Source organism: Corvus kubaryi, unplaced genomic scaffold (genome assembly GCF_017639235.1).
Source record: "Corvus kubaryi isolate FWS band 111438036 unplaced genomic scaffold, C.kubaryi_AGA036_p1.0 split3-37374, whole genome shotgun sequence".
Classification (NCBI taxonomy): domain Eukaryota; kingdom Metazoa; phylum Chordata; class Aves; order Passeriformes; family Corvidae; genus Corvus; species Corvus kubaryi.
The window spans coordinates 183,709-197,356 of record NW_024582090.1 but is presented as its reverse complement, the minus strand read 5'-3'; the positions used below and the strand labels follow the sequence as shown (position 1 = coordinate 197,356).

At 40.7% G+C, this 13,648-nt stretch overlaps 1 protein-coding gene across 5 annotated transcripts in view; it reads right to left on the bottom strand.

Moving 5' to 3' along the window:
• The window catches only part of JAKMIP2 (janus kinase and microtubule interacting protein 2), a 46,307-nt gene extending 32,665 nt beyond the window's left edge, over positions 1–13,642 (bottom strand). For all 5 annotated transcript variants that reach the window (XR_006014037.1, XM_042016062.1, XM_042016064.1 and 2 more), the window contains exon 1: positions 13,508–13,642. The gene's annotated coding sequence lies outside the window, so the exon portion shown is untranslated. The remainder of the gene's footprint in view (positions 1–13,507) is intronic.
• Between the last annotated feature and the right edge of the window lie 6 nt (positions 13,643–13,648).

The following is a 13,648-nucleotide window of genomic DNA, read 5'->3' as shown; positions in this document are numbered from 1 at the left end:
CCCTTTTCTAACACCAGATGCTGCTGTCCATTTTGACTGCACAGCATGCTTCTGTACCACAGCCATCACAGTACCTTATCTTAATGCATCTCCCAGCAGGCCTCATTACAGAAGAATATGCATATAGCTGTACATTTATAGCAAGTAGAAAAACTGCTAATTATGCAACAGCTGCCCAATATGAGAACCACCAAATGCAAGAGGCATCTGAAATAGCGAAACTCATAGAGACACTTGTGTGGAATAACTTCACAGGAGAACCACTGCAAAACTGAACCACTGCAAAACAGCCCCATAATAAAAAGTTTCAAAGGAATAGATATCCAATTGCCTACCCAAGTACAGCTAAAAAAAAAAATCATACTTGAAATATCAAAAAATGCCTGTAGTCGAAAACCACTTTACCGGTTTGTACAGTGCTAAAGTAAAAGGGAACTCTGCCATTGACTGGAACAGGAGCAGAAACAGGAGACCAATATGTCTCCCATGGTAACTAAATCCATAAAATGTACTTAAAGATGAGCCTAGGGACTTAGAAAAAAGAAGGAAACAGAATTCTATTAACTCTTAGAATCTTAATCAGCCATATTGCCTTTCATCTTGATGAATGAATAAATTAATGCACTCCCGTTTCTTCCTGCTCTTTGAACAAGGCCACATATGCACCAGAATGCTGCAGTGATGGGTGGGTAAGGATGGGCTGAGAATTCATAGCTCTGATCTGACTAAGAACACTTCAACAGTGTTAAGCAGTATCCAGACTATTCATAATAACACATCTTAATTTTCTTTCCCAAGAGAGATCCAGAGAAGCACCATTTAGCCCAATTCAATTTTAAATATGAAATCATGTTTAAAGTAAAATGTGACTGAACAGTTCTCTTTGTTGCATAGGTGCTATCTGCTCTTGGTGTTTGTTGAAGATGGGCACAAGTACTCCCCAGCTCTCATCTCTGCTGAGTAACCTCTCTGGTTTGGATGCTTGGGCTCTTTTCAGTGTCAATCCAGCTCTCTTTACCATAGCCTTGAATGCTAAAAGACATATATTGTAATCATAGGTGTGTGGCATACTAGACTGGGATTCAAATGAAAATTACTTGGAATACAGTAGACAAGACTGTGCAGGGCAAGCTGGAGAGAAAAATAGAAAATATTCACTGACAGGTGTTTCATGATGAATATAACTGCACTACAGTTCAAAGTGGTGATTTATCAGATCCAGGCACAGGACTCTAGAACACCTTGGGTTATTGTGAAAATCAAGAGCAGACTCAGCAGTCTTTCTTTTTCCAAACAGGAAGAAGGTATCTGAGCTAAGAGATTTTGTAGTACCTGTCGATTCAAAGCAAAGGAAGGGAAACAAATGCTGCCCACACTAAGTGAAGTGTAGCTTGGCTGAATAGTTGGTGTAGGCTGCTACACTGTGGCTGAACTTTGTATTTGAGAAATGCATGTTTGTGGGATGAAAGTCTACCACGGGATAAAAAATGACAACCAATCATAATTATAATGTACATTTTAAAAGTACTTTTTTAAAATAAAAGCATGTATTTACCTATAAAATATATAGTGAAGTATTCTGGATAATTGTACTACCCCACGTTTCTGTTTTACTAGGCACACCAAGCTACTTTAGACACATTGTACTGATCTTGGAGTTAAACATAATATGCACAACACTTCACTTTATCAAGAAACAGCAGATCAAATGTGGCAGAACAGAATTAATTCTGCTCAGGCCTTGTTTTCTGATCTCATTCCATATGACAATATTTCAAATACTTAAAACATTTTCTGCCTTTCCCATGCAGGAGGTAAATTATGCCAACTATTTTACCATTTCTGTAACAAAATGAAGTGATCGGAGACATTGTGATGTGTCAGCCGTATTGCCAACTATCATACTTGCTCTGAGTTAGGATAAAATAAACTGTATGCATGATTGTGAGGAAGTGTTATTCACAGATTTTGAGCCCTCTACAGGGATGTGCCCCACGTAATTTTATCATATGCCACAATGCTAAGATGCAAGTGCAGTAATAAACTAGGAAAGGCATATGGTTTCAAACAGACATAGGGCAGGATTAGATTGGACATAAGGAAGACATTCTTACTTGTAAGGGTGGTGAGGGCCCAGCAGAAGTTGCCCGGAGAAGCTGTGACTGCCCCATCCTCAAGGCCAGGCTGGACAGGACTGGGAGAAACCTGGTCTAGTGGAAGGTGTCCCTGCCCATGGCAGCGGAGTGGAACGAGATGGGCTTTAAACTCAAACTTTCTATGATTCTATGACCTGAATACTGTGGCCTTTTCCTGGCTAGATATTAAACGATTCCATGAAGTTTTCACGTTTCCTAGAACACTCTTTGGTAGTGCTACAGCTTTCACTAGTAGAATCACCAAGTTTGTAGACTTCTCATTTGGGCAATCACTTGACACTTCCCATATATACATATATATATATACACACACACATATATATACACACATACACACATACATATATGTGTATGTATAGGGGATTAAATGCTGTTTTCTTTAATGCCACACAGGTTATTTCTGACAAATTTTAAGTGACAGAAAACAATGTTTTACTAGGACTGGATCAGATGTTTCAGTTCCTAATACCTTGACTATTCCCTGCCATCCGTACCTCCTTTTTTCCAGGTCCTTTAAAACGTTATTTTAATAATGAGCACATTAAAAAAATACTATTTTCTTTTCCACCTCTCTCACTTGCAAAGGAGGTCACAGAAGATTTTTTTTTTCAAATGTCATCTCCACCTCTAGCCTATGCATATCCCTAGCAAGTTATTCTGACATAGCAAAGCTCGAAGTTCTTTTCAGTTACCAAAATCCTCACTAAAAAAATACATCACTATACTTCATGGAGAAAACTTTCATTATTAGCCACCTAGCAGACCTACTGGACATCTCATATGTACTGTTTGTAGTGGTGTGAAATAAATGGATAGCCTCCATTTGCCAGTATCCTCTTGTAAAAGGATACTCAAAGGAAAACAAATTGCCTTTTGGCAGGCTATGTCATCCAGGAGGTCTAAGCACATACAGTATTTTTAAAAGCCTACCTGTACAGAAATAAAAAGTAAATAGCTTCAGCAGCCACTTATTGTGCTTCCTTGGCATCTCTCAATGGTGACTTAAATGACCTAACGGCAAATACCCTTCTCCTACATGTGTCCATGGCAGGTAGAAATATATTCCTGACTAACAAGAAAGAGGTCAAATCTAGGTAGATTTCAATACAGTCTCCAAATCTAGAGCTGGTTTTAAAAAAGTCGTAATTTGTGAAGTGTGAAAAATCTTGGAAGTTAAGAATTTCCCTGTCTAACAGAAAATAAACTGAAACCTTGATACTTTTCTTTCAGAAATATTTAAAGTATCTTATTAAAACGCCCAGCTATGGTGAAATCAATGTATCCTTGCTAAGAATATTATTTTGATTTATATACTGTCACACTTAAAAATGAAACAGCTGTGTCAAAACCAGGCAACTCCTTCAAACCATACACTGTTGAAAACGGTAGCAAAAGTGTTGCTTCAGTTCACACCACCTGTGAATTTTGCCAAGATTTATTTACTAAAACTGACATCAACTGGTTGTCTGGCAGAACAGCTTTTACAGCATAAAGATCATAATCAATAGCAGCCACTCTTCCCCAACTTCCATTCTCAAGCTGACTTACACAATTGCAAGTCAAGCTTGCTGCTCTCATGATAAAGAAAGCAGCCTGAAGCTGCAAACCCTTGTCAGATTGGATTCTGTTGGGAGTATTGCCAGACATACATTTATAACCACATCATCACTGCATGCTAACTCTGGAAAAGACTCTGCCTCTGTAAGTTATTGTCTGTCCAGTCCCTTGCCAGGTTTGGATTTTGTGACCTGACTGAACCTCAGCTGGGGTTCCAAACCTCACTGACCTTTCTCTAAGTGCTAATGTTCCCCTTTTAGCAACAGAGTGAGGTGCTCAAAGTAAATCTGCTCACTGTTCATACTAGTACGCTTGATTCTGTGAGACTTATCAGAAAGGACAAAGCATCAATGGTCTCAGGTCTTCCAGAGCAGGAGAGGTAGTTTCAGACAACACAAAACTGAGCAAACTGTGCAGTTCAGCCAAAGTGACAATCACTTCTTACCAGTGTGTAGAAGTTAACAGCTCAGTGAATTAATATATATAACCTGTTCTATCAACAATGAGGAACAGGGCACATGCCAAGTTTGCTTACTTACTCCCAGTATTTGATAGTCCTCTTCCACAGAAGTCCCTACTACAAGGAAGAACATACTTTTAGAAGGATGTTAGTACAAGCACCAGCTCATCTGTATGTCAATTTCAAGGATCAACTGATCACCTCTAACAGAGCATCTCTCACTGTCTCCTCCAAAATCTGCAGTCCCAGCAGGAAGTTTCTGGGAATAACATAGCACCTAAAGCATTAGGGAGGGACTATCAGAAATTTTTGAATTGTCTCATCTGTGTGACCATTTACGTTCTAAAGAGGAACCTGCCACATGGGCAAATAATTTTACTGCCAATGAACAAGGTGTATATAGCTAAAATTGCAATTAAAAGAAAGGGGCTTTTATTCTTCTTGCCCATTATAAGTATTTGAGGGTGCAATAACAGAAGCAGCCTCCATATGCCTCCATATGAGCTCACACCAAGGGTCATACTTAATTTCAGTTATAATTTTCTGCTTTCTGAGGGCAAGAGCAGATAGAAACCCTAACTCATACGTGTGTTCCTCCCAACACCTTGCTCTCAGACACTTGGCTCTGCTCAAGGAGTGGCTTCACTGTGAAGTGGATTTAGCTATGTGAACAAGCAAAAACTCTGATCTAAACCTGCTCTTCTCTGGGTCCAGAGCCAGCATTTCAGCTCTTGCCAAGATAACAATTAACACGCTAATTTGGAACCCCACCGACCCAATTCTCCATCAGAAAAGGCTAGGTAACCCTAACATGAGGGTGGGTTCCAAATCACAACTGCTAATCCAAGCACCTGGGGTCTAGATCACAATCCTGACTCTAGAACCAGAACTTCAGAACATGACAAGCACGATGCAAGTATCACGTGAAGCTTTTTCATCCTTGGCAAATCCTCATGACCTTTCTGTGCTTCACCATCTCTGCCAACAATCTGCAACAATTCTGAGAGAGGCATTTTCTACTCCCACAAAATGGTGACAATCCCTTGGAACTAGAGGAGCAGTTCCAGTGCTTATGTGCTGGAAATTTCATCCCAGTTGCCAGACTGGATTCATGCTTGTTCATTGATCCAGTCTTAAGCAATACTTTAACGAAATAATATTTCCACATAAGCTAATTCTCATCACTGCACCAGCTCTGCTAGCTACAAGGGGAACGCTGGCCATACACACCTCCCTACGTCTCCAAAACCTGTCTCATTTGTCTAGTGGGATTTGAATGAATCCTAAATTAAGTCTTTGCTTTGGCTTTTATGTACCAGGTTTCATCTATGCTTTGCCTTTTTTCAGAATAAAATTCAAGCCCTAATTATTGCATACCATCCTGTATATGTTATGCCATTTAACAAAATATATAATTAATGAAAACATTATTTTACCATTGCATGATAATTCAGCATGCCAACATCAACCCAAAAACTCAGCTCAGACTCGATAAACAGCTCTTCAGGACAAATCCTAAACACCCTCTGATTTTGACTGCACAAAAATCACTGTACTGTAGTTAGATTTCTAAGCAATACCATAATAATTTTCAGGAATATTAAAATACCTTCCAAACTGAGCTCGCAATAGCCCTTGGATACGGGGCTCTACATAAGGAATACAGGATGAATCTGGTGCTGCTAGGCTGCTCATGCTAAAATTACCATTGGCCCTGGCTCTAAAACATGAACCAAAAAAACCCTATGCAAGTAGCTGGCGACTCCATGGAAACAGTAAAAAGGGGACAGAAGCATTATTGTTACCCGCAGCAAAGCTAAGCAGATTTGTTAAAACAATATTCTAGTATTCTATGGCTAAAATACCATCTGTCTCTTTCTCATACAGTTATTTTCTTGAAGTTGGCATAACACAATGCACACTGAGAACACTATCAGTGAAAAAGAAAATCCTGTCCTACCCCAGAAGGAAATGGACATTTTCCAGAATCGGTGCTTTTCAGCATAAGATGCAAATGGATACTGAATGGAGACTCTACTTAAGAATGGCAGGATTGTCAGAACAAGGACAAGCTTCATCAACCTGCCCAGCTCACTGCAAGATGGGGGCCTAACAAAACATTTCAGTGGTTTTGTACTTTGTGCATTATTTCATGCAAGTAGATCACACTCAACCACCAGACAACACACACCACCTGGAAGAGAAACACTGCAATTCATGGAGTTTATAGTATCAGGCTCTCCTTTATTTGATTTTAACAACCCAACAAAACCCTCTTTTATTTAACTGAAATGCATATAAACAAGAAAACAACAGTGAGAGAAAGTTCATGCCCCAGATCCTTCTCCTGAAAATCCTTCCTTTTCCTTCTAAGGCCGTATGAATGATCACCTCTTGTCTTACAGATACCAGAGGAAGCTATCTTACATTCACTACTAAAAATTGTCAGATATTTAAGTAATTTCTCTACTTAAAGCAGTAAGGTTAACTTTGGAAGTTTTTGCCAATTTTAGCTCAGCTCTTGATACAGCCAATAAACGCAGACATTGGTTTCAGAACAGATCAGAAAAGAATCAGCACTCTGGCCTCCCACATTAACTTTTAACAACACAGGTCTCTATAATGAACTGTTTTCTTTTTTGAATACCTTGCTTCCAACCAGATTACTACCTTTTCGCAGTTTCTTATTAGCCTGCAGTTCAAGATAATTTCAAAAAATGTATTTTTCTTCTCCCACTCTACTGCCATTAATGCCTTAAAGAACCTCATGTACACATTGCTAATTTCCCATATCCTGTATCCCTCTTGCCTTTTCCTTCCATTTTCTGTGAAAAGAATATGAATGTTCCCATTACCGGGGAAGTTCAGCAAAAACTAAGCAAACAGTTTGTCTCTTCACATTAGCTTTCCATCAGAAATGAAAACACATATTTTACATTAGTCATTTCTATACATCTTTTAGAGTCAAAATATCTCTAAAAATAAAAACATTACCAGCAATGTTTTTTTCTCATCTGTGAATTGTTGTGGATCTTACCCTTCTATCATATGGGGGAAGATAGGTTCCTTTGTCATCCCTAGAGTTTGTGAACTCTTTAAGAATGGTCTGAAACAACAGAAATTTTTTCCACCAGTGGCATTGCTCAGCTAAGAAACAAGTACCCATCATGCCTTGCCCATGTTTTCCAACAAAACAAAACAAATGAAAATGTACCATATAACACCACACATGCTGACTTAAGTAGCTCTGCTCACAATGGGAAGAACAGAACTTGACAAACAACTAGAATAAAGTGAAACTCATGTTACATGTAGAATTTATCCTTACCATTTACTATTTAAAATGTAACCCTGAAAACTTACAGGATGATATTTAGCTGAACTGTGCTGCTTTAAAATGGAAGCACCAGCTTCCATTTGTATGATAATGACCAGGGCAGCAGTATTCTCCTCCCATATAAGGAGGTGATGAGCTGGATTCTCAGCTGGAAAAGGTGTAAGCGTGAAACACCACCCATTAGATCCAGCTGAGATGCTGGTTCATACATGATGTGACAAAGCACAAAAAAAAATTAAAGAGATTTCACTTACAAGACATTCAGGATACTGTCTTGAACATGCAGATTTTCATTAAGGCTGAAACCAGAAAAATATTTTAAGGTAATTTCAGAGAGATTTGAATAAGCATTAAGCTACTGCATATAATTTCAAATAAATTTCCAAGGATAATGCTGAAATCCTCATTGAGTTCACCTAACGCAGGATACCATGCAGGTCACGGACACCCACTGCATGTTCAAAGAAAACAGCAACATGTAGGTCATGTTGTAATCCACAAAAAACAGTGACATAATGCAGAAGGGATCTGCAAGCACACAGCCTTGCTGGAGACACCGCTGGGGCAGTGATCCAACCACAGTGAAGGCACAGATGTTTGTCAGCTATCCACTGTCCCTCTGAAACACGTACTGGACACACGCTAAACTTACAGGTTTGTTCTTGAAAGTGCTTCCAAATTAATTATGCAGTCTTCCCTTAGTTATAAGCTACCAAATAGTAACCAGCACAACTGTTCTTTCAGATGCAAATAATCCAATCTTTTTCCAGTGCAACAGTCCCCACGTACTCTTTGTTCACCTAAGACTGATTGTAACAGATCACAATTTCCTGTCAGAGAGGGGACACAAAACAGGGATATTATTAAGGGCTGTATTAAATAAAGCAGATTCTCAAAATATGACTGCATTTCATTTTGTTCCTCATCAATGCACAGAGATGGAACAGAGCAACTTACAGAACCTTAAATATTAAGTACAAATAAATACAGTGAAAAAAATCCCCAAGGACTTACCTACAAAACACAGAACTTAAAACAAAAATCACATTCATGTTCATGAAAATCTAAGTGTATATTATGTATTAACACAATTTTAAGCCTTTTTAAAATTTTTGTACACCAAGCCTACCCCAAATACATGCCAAACAGTACAGTATTGATTCTAATTACTTTCTATCACTTGTAACATTAAGAGTTCCTAGGATTTTGCTTACATTATAGAAATGAAAAATTGAAAGTATTTCTACACCCATTAAAAAAAATCAGCTTAGTGACTATTAGCAAACTAGTGCACATACAGGGGGGGAAAAAAAAAAATCGAGAAGCCCCAACTTCAACATTTCTCCCAATTTTATTTGCTCACTCATTACTGGTTACCCTAAACTACCTGAGACCTCAATGCAATTTTCAACAACAGTTTCTTCTTCTTTTCAGTTTTAATTTCCATGTTATTTAGGCCTTTTGTTTACAGTCCATGCAATGTAAGGTTTAACAAGTCTTTCCCTTAAACACTTTAAGGAATAATATAATACACAATTTCAAAACATTCAACTAATAGCTTGAGAAATGGAGTACAGGGGTGAAGATATTACCTCCTGGACGGAGATGGAAGGAACGCATAAAATGAAAAAATGAGACAACATGCATTTTAGCATCAGATGTTTAATTAATTCAAATAGTTCATTATTTTTTATAAAATAATCTGAGATGCTGTTATACTTTGCATTATCATTTTTAACATAAAAGAAGATCTGGCATACCATACCAGCTCTTCTAGCCTAACCATTTTCTCAGGTACATCAGTCTGCTTTATTATTCATTAGAGTACATTTCATCCAAAGTTAGAAATGGAATAGTAGTCTATCCAGTCTTCACTTGCATTCTTATTTGTTGGTATTTGTTAAACTGTTAACTAATAAGGTTTCATTGTGCAGCTGTGCACTAAAATGAGTGCTGCACTTGTGTGCCTCTTTCTTGTGTAATGCTGCTGTGTGGACGGTCACATATATCAGTTCACTTTGCTTCTCTTCAGACCACTGCTGATGCAGACTGTTCAACTGTCCAGGGAAATGTGATGTCCAAATATGATCTTCCAGAGAAAGTGCAGATCCTAAAGTTTCCAGGATGCGTGACGGTTTCTCAGCAACCCACCAGTGATCCAAATGCACAGCAAGCAAAGCGTACAGCATCATCAGTTCTAGTGAGAAGAACTGAAAGCCTGTGTTCCTGAAAATACATGCATGTATTATTTTTCAAGTTCCTCATTGGATGTTTTGGAGTCCAAACTGCAGACTCTGATCCACACTGTTCTGCCATCTCCAAAGAAGCTGTGTTTATGCTCATTTGACCTGACAGCATTCAGTGTGGCCACACCATAAAGCTTTCTCATGTTTTTTTCCAGCATGCTGTTGAATTTTCTATTTAGAGCTCTACCTCCTGGAGCAAAGATTTCTAGTCCTCTTATTTTAAAGAAGAAATTCAAATAGACCTTAAAGATACAGAAACTACAAGTACTAACAAAATTACATTTTTCTACCCTCGTGGATTCTGGATTTTGAGAGCCGATGACAGAGAACTGCTCAGATGCTTTGCACAGACCTAAAAAGAGAAAACAGCAGAGAATCCATCCCTGAAGATGGGAAGATAAATTTGTTATAATCTGATCAAGACCTGACCTTGAAAGGATATAGATTTATAGAGGAACTTTGAAGATGTTACCTGCTTGGAATTTAAGTAAGCTATTGATTTAGAAACACATAATACAAACACGTAATTATAAATTCAAGTAAATAACATTAACATAAATATTTTAAAAATTGGTTTTTAAAACAAAAACATTCGGTTTGCAGTCTTGTAGTACAAATATTGCATTGCCATGCACTAAGATTAAAGAGAAATCTGATAGAACCTAGAAGATACAACATCACTGGAAAGTGACTCAAAATTTGGGCATCTGGTAAGGACTATTTTGCTGCCTCATGACTTCACAAAGCCAATAGAAAGCAAAATATTTACCACTATTAAAAATTGCCATGACTGAGTAGTGAAAGCATCTTCGGCCTCACACAGTTTGGTTAAAAAAGAAGAGGGGAAAACCCTGGAAGTTATCATTAACAAACAACTTGGATTTTAACTGCTCAAGCTACATCTGAGTTATACCAGCCTTACAACAGTAGAATCCATCACCACACCTTTGTTACAGTTTGAGGATGAGTTTCGTAACTTTCTAAACCACAATATCAACTATTAAATGAATGGAGATCAACATTGAAAATTATTCTGGGCATCATTCTACGGTTACATTTCACAGCATTTTCCTGGCTTGAATACCCTGAGGTCATTTATCCTTTGTAATGACAGAGAACTTATGCAGCATCTTTCCAGCTACATTGAAGTCTTGATAGTAAAAGTCTACCAGAACCCAGCATACATTTACAAATTAAAATAGCCAATCACCTCCTTAAAACACAACCATACATAGCCATACATACATAAGCTCCACCTTATGTTCAATTCTTAATGTGCAGGATACCGAAGTTCTTATTCAGAAGATTATTTAGCCGGGAATGGCTTCTGAAAGCAGAGGGATTATCAGAAGCCACTGAAAGGTGACAGGTGCAAGGTTCTCATAAGGGAGGCTGAGTCAATGCATTAGCAATATCACAGAGTCTGAAATTATGCTTGGAGAGGACACTGGAAATACCTGGCTCAAAATTATCTACAAGACGAGAGCCACATTTCTCTACCTTAGGCACTACCAGAACAGTCAGTCAGAGAGCGGGAAGTCAGAAAGGTTGCAGTATCTGTCACTGACAGCCTACTCCTTTCTGCTAGGAGTTCTGCTGACAAGCAGGGAATTCCAGCAGACCACCAAGTTGCCACAGTTCTGGGAAACTGACAAAAGCAAAGGGGTAATCCATCAGTAGCCCCTGGCAGCCACCTCCACTGGGTGACTCCTATGGAAACCCCAGCAAAAACTTTCTAGCCTTTCCTCCCTGAGGCTTCTCCTTGGGATTTTGCTTCCTGTGGAAGCAAAGGTGGAACTGGCTCCAATCACACAACTTGATTAGAATCACAGAATATCTCAAGTTGGAAGGGACCCATAAGAACCACTGAGTCCAACTCCCTGCTTCTCACAGGACCATTTAATACTAAACCACATGACTAAGAGCATCATTCAGATGATATCATTCTGATCATTCTGATAAGCTTAGTGCCCTGAGCACTCCCCTGGAAAGTCTGTTCCAGTACCCAACCACCCTCTCAGTGAAGCAGCTTTTCCTACTGTCCTGTCTGAACCTCCCCTGATGAAGCTTCATTCCATTTCCTTGTGTTCTACTGCTGGTCAGCAGAGAGAGATCAGCACCTCCCCCTCTACTAACCCCCTTGAGGAAACTGTAGACTGTGATGGGGTCACCCCTCAGTCTTCTCTTCTCCACGATGAACAAAGCAAATGTCATCAGCTGCTCCACCTAAGCCTCATCTTCAAGGCCTTTCACCATCTTGGTCACCCTGCTCTGGACACACTCTCATAGTTTGAGGTCCTTCTTGTATCAAGGTGCCCATGGTATCTTTTGATTGACACAGAATTACTGATAAGAGTATTTGTGTCTTATGCCCTCTTCAACAATGACTGTCTCACCACTCCCAGTTTTCACCAAAATCGTACCCGCTCCTAGAAAACGTTTTAAAATCACCAGGTGTTTACCTCACTGAAGTACCTATCTGAGCCAGGTTGAGTGCCAGCACAGGCAGCATTTACAGCACAACAGGCCTGGGTTTGAAATTCCTATGCAGAGCAGTAGGCCAGATCAATAGAAACAAAACCTGAGTCAGAGCAGGAGCAATAACCTCACGTTATTTCCTGAAAAGGAACAAAACATTCTCCTGATGGGCTTTCCTGATGCTTAGACCAAGCATGATACCTGCACCACGGCAGAATCTGACCCAGCAAATCAGAGACGTTGAGAAGGGGAGTCCAACATGTCACCTTACCGTGATGCACAGGACAGCATCAGAATGCAAATGTTTTTAAACATTTTTAAATGTTTTTTAATTTTAATGTTTTTTTTTAAAATGCATCTCATTTTTTTTTTCCTTACAAGAGATCAAATTAAATTTTTTAAATATATAAGTTACTATGTTCCCAACATGTAAGGTATGAGCAGCATCTTTTAAATATTTGCATTCACAGCAAAAAACAGAAACAGGCTGCAAATGGGTATTCAGTGCCGTAAGGTAGCTCAAATGTAGCATCTAGATCTGCCATAAGTGGCCAAAATGAAGCTGAGGGATGGCAATCCGGTAATTTAACCGTAAATTGCACACCGGTCCAAGAGGCAGGTTTCCTCTATCAGTGGCTGTGAAAAAAGCATGCACTGCACGTACAAAGAGATACATTCTGCGGGGTCTGTGTTTGCAAGACAGAATGTCTTCTCACATATCGACACGCCAGCCCTGAAAACCCAGGACACGTACAGGTGCAATTTTGAACAGTCTGCTGGGCAAAAAGCCTAGTGTACCGCCGTGGGAGCAGGGGAGCGGGCACAGATGCACCGCCAGTGGGAACGAGCGCAGGGAGCGCCTGCAGGGCCGTGCTGGCCTCGCTCCGCTCGGGCTCCGCCGCTGCGCCGCGGCCCAGCCCGGGCTCCGCCGATCGCCCCCAGCCCCGGAGCATCCCTTCCCTTCCCTGTCCCAGCCGCCGCACCCAGCGCGCCGCGCCCGCATCGGGCGGACAATGACCAGCGGGCACACAATGGTGTAGGGCCGGCGGGAGGCTAAGGTGGCTGCGGGCTGCGCCTGCCACACCTCTTCCGCCATCTCCTCTCCATCACCAGCGCCGGCTCCCGCTCGCGCTCCCCTCCCCTCCCGTTCATCACCTCCATCGCTTCCTCTCCCCCGCCGCGCCGCCACCCCAACCCCCCCGCAGCCGGCCGGTCATTGTTCTACCGCCGCGGGCACCGGGCGACCCTCCCGGCCGCCGCCGCCGCCGCTCACCGTGCCGCCAGGGAAAGATGCCGAGCGGCGAGGGATGAGCACGGCGCATCCATTTTCCTGCCGCCGTGGCGGCTCCAGCGCCCGCACCGGCCCCACTGCCTCCTGCGCGCCGACGCTGAGGGCGGGCGCCCACTCCGCCGC